The sequence below is a fragment of the Corylus avellana genome, chromosome ca4 (assembly GCF_901000735.1).
Source record: "Corylus avellana chromosome ca4, CavTom2PMs-1.0".
Taxonomy (NCBI): domain Eukaryota; kingdom Viridiplantae; phylum Streptophyta; class Magnoliopsida; order Fagales; family Betulaceae; genus Corylus; species Corylus avellana.
Window position 1 is genome coordinate 16,093,111 of NC_081544.1, and position 4,188 is coordinate 16,097,298.

The window sequence follows — 4,188 nt, forward strand, 5'->3', positions numbered from 1 at the left end:
GGTTCAGAGCTCCTAACTAGAAATAATTACCAGCCAAACCTGGTACATCTACATTCTTGCAAGTCCTCTTATTCTTATAACCAACAACCTGATCAACCACAAATATTTTGTAAGTATAAGACTTAGTAAGTAAACCTCACAATTGAGTATGAAATGAACTTATGAGTTACAATTATGTATACTAGAATAATAAACATGAGTTTTCACAATTATAATAGGTGTTACCTCTGCTATTATACTTCTAAATGCAGTTTTGGTTTTGAAGTGGTATGACATAATTTGAGCAACAATTAGCAATCATTTTCTGTTACTATCCTCCTCAAACTAGGACTAACACCCTAGTTGTCTCTACCACGTGAGTTTGCTTAGTAAGTAATAAGTCGGCTATGTGAGCCCTAGTAGGTTTATAATTCAATAAAGAGTATCTTAGTGATGACTCAGCCCTAGTCTTTCATAGGGTACGTTGTAATAGTTTACTATATAAAGGTATGTTATGTTATGAATAAAGGCAGAGAATAATTATCATAAATCAACCTTGTGTTGTTACGGGGTCTTTCTCAAAGGCTTGTAACAACATGGTATCAGAGCCGGCCATGGCTGCTTCTGGTTCTGCTTCGAGTCTCGCTTACAACACCGACCAGTGGCTGGACCGCTTGGAGACTGCGTTTGCTTCTGAGACACGCGACCTTCACGAACTCTTGGCTGCAATGAACATCCGTTTTGATCAACTGCCCGAAGATCACCATTCCAACACAGGAGAAGGATCCAATAGCCACAACAAAGGGCCAAGGACCACAAGAACAGGATTAGGGTCGAGTGGATCAACAGCCCCCAAAATTGCTAAATTAGACTTTCCTCGGTATGGAGCCAGCCACGACCCAACAACCTGTATCTATCAGGTGGAACAATTCTTTGAATACCACAGCACGAGCGAAGAAGAGAAGCTACCCTTGGTTGCCTACCACCTTGAAGGGGATGAACAACTGTGGTACCAGTTGTTCAAGGAAGGCGGAGCAGGAGAGGTCTCGTGGTAGGCACTAAAAAAGGGATTACAAGCAAGGTATGGACCAACCTTATTCGAAGACTTTTTTGGAGGCTTAACCAAACTCAAGCAGATTGGCATGGTCCGGGATTATCAAATGCAGTTTGAGCGATTGTTGAGCCGTGTGGGAAGGTTGTCTCCTGAACACCAACTTGGGTGCTTCATTAGTGGGCTCAAGGAGACCATCCGAACCAAGGTCCAAGCAGCTAGACCCACCAATCTCACGGCTGCAGTGGGATTGGCCAGGTTATACGAAGCCAAGCACCAGGTTCAACATCGACCTTCACTATTGGACAACCATCGACGGGCAAGCGAGCCTCCCCTGCCATCTCCGGCGTTGACTAGGGCACAAACACCGCAATTTCAAAAATTGACAGCAGAGGAGGTGAAGGAAAGAAGTGAGAAGGGCCTGTGTTTCAATTGTGATGAAAAATTTGTACCTGGCCATCAATGTGCTAACTTTTTTGGTTAAAAGTGATCACCATGGAGGAGACATCAGCATGTGACGAACTCAAGATGGAATGCTTGGAGCAACCAGTTAAAGAGAGGGAAGAAGCACCTGCCATTTCTTTATATGCTATCTCCAGCTTGCAGAGGCCACACACGATGCGAGTAAAGGGCTGGATTGGCCACAGCAAGGTGGTGATGCTTGTGGACAATGGGAGTACCCACAACTTCATCAGTTCAGCCACAGCAAGGAGGGCTAGCTTAATTCTAGCGATTGAAGGGAATCTAGATGTTTTAGTAGCTAACAGCGAGAGGCTGACTACTGGAGAAAATTGCAAAAACATGACCATCTGCTTGGGCACAACCCTCTTCCAAATTGATTTTTACATCCTGCCCATTGAGGGGTGTGATGTTGTACTGGGAGCCATCTGGCTCAAAATGCTAGAACCCATACTTTAGGATTTCTCTAGGCTATGGATGAGTTTTGTGTGGAGGGGAAGCACGATTGAGTTGCAAGGGGAGCATGCACCATGTGACAAATTCACAGAAGGATTCAAGGCCATTAAGGCTATGCGTGGTGGGTTGTGGGGCATGTTGTTGTAGCTCCGAGCCATCAAATTAGGAGAACAAGATGTGGATTCACAAGAACTAGGCCCGGAGATGCAAAGGGTGCTGGAAGGGTTTGCTGAGCTGTTCCAAGAGCCAAGGGAATTACCCCCCACCCGAGCCCATGACCACAAGATTCCAACACTGCTAGACCATGGTCCTGTTAGTGTTTGACCCTATCGCTACCCATTTTACCAGAAGAATGAGATTGAGAAATGTTGTGCAAAAATCTACCTAAATTAATAGGTGAATAATTGTACGCTTTACCTGCAAGTGCACAAGGTCAACATAGTAGTATATGGTGCAAGTACAGGATTATTCCCACGAGAATTGCTGAATTTATATTTAAAAATAGATTCCTTAAGCAAAAGCAAAACAAAGATTGATTGTTGAAGTGATGATAATAAACGGTATGGCTTTGATATCCACCACTAATTATATTTAGCTAATATAACAATATGCCAATGCTTTGATCAAGTTATGCATATCTAATGTTTGTTAACCTTAGGGCATGGCATATACTCCTAAGACTATAGATTTTCCTAAGCAACAAGTTAGGCATGGCGTATACTCTAACTCTTTTCATTCCTAAGGGATTTAGCATGATTTATACTAAGTTGTTCCTTAGGAAAGCATATGTTCTATGGAAATCGATAAACACATGAGGCCTAGGGCATGGCATATACTCCAGGTTCTCCATGTTGATTAACCCAAGAACTCGGTGTGGATTTCTTTTGTTACTTATGTTAAACCCAGGACTCGGCCATCCAAATTGATTTAACTAACTAGTCCGTACCACATGCATATGTTGATCAGACACACACATATGAGGAATTCATGCAAGCAGGTATTAATCAGGGTAAATAGCACAACAAGATCATCACAAAGGCGCCAATATTGAAATATTAACAAAACATAACTAGGGCTTCAATCAAGCCCTACTAATTAAATTAGCTACACATAAAGTTGATGTTAAACATCTTCATAAAATAAAAGAAAAGAAAGGAAAAGAATAAACCTGAGACTTGAACTTGAAGAGCTCCTATTCTTCACCTTACCAAGTATATCTATTCTAGAGGTTTAAGGGTCTATTTATAGGCTTTAGAAGTCCTAGACAAAGTAGTAAACCTAGGGATTTCGTAGGGTTTTGAGACCTATTACAATTTGGAGTTGGAATATAGAAAGAATGTCAATCCAACCGCCACTTGATAAGTCTCATGCGCACGGGTGCGCTCGATCGCAGCCCGTGTGCGATCGATCGCAAGTCTGCGATAATTCCTTCTTCTGTCATGCGCTCGATCGCTCCTGGCCTGCTTGATGTTGTGTCCTCTCGGGTATTGCGCTCGATCACAGGTGCCCTGCGATTGATCGTAGTACCAGGGAGCTCCAATTGTCTCCATCTTCTCTTTTGAGCTCAAATCACCTAGTTTTACTTCATTTTCTTCCAAAAACCTATAAAAGTATGAAAAACACAAAAAGGAATTAAAATGGCCTAATTAACTAAAACCAAAGGATTAAAACATGCAAGTTAAGGGCTGAAAATATGAATATTTTAGCACTTATCACACCCCCAAACTTACATATTGCTAGTCCCTTAGCAATACAAAACTAAAAACGAGAATGGAAAAATAGAAAACAAGAGATAAATCTATCTTTCGTGGGATGTACGATTGCATTTAGCATATGCATCAAGCCTTTTAAACCACTAGAAATTCCCTAGTGGACGAGTGAAGTCTCGTGAGGGTTTTCCATAAATGTTACCTACAAACAACATGCACAGTTCATGTGATTCCAAAAATTAAAGCATCACTTCAAGATCATGATTTTCATTCATTAGCAAGTTTTTAAAAAAATGAACTCCATCTTCACAATGAATTGGAATCTCAAAGTCCAATTACTTACAAAAGACATGCTAAAATCATCACAAGTTTAAAATTTGTGTACAATGAATTAGTACAAAATTATGAGGCTTCCAAATCTTTCCAATATGCAATGTCTCCTTATCTCAGAATTTACTGAATTTCCTACTAGAATGACACACTGACATATTTCTTTTCTTTTTTTTTTTTTTTTTGGTCAGATTGTGCAATGTT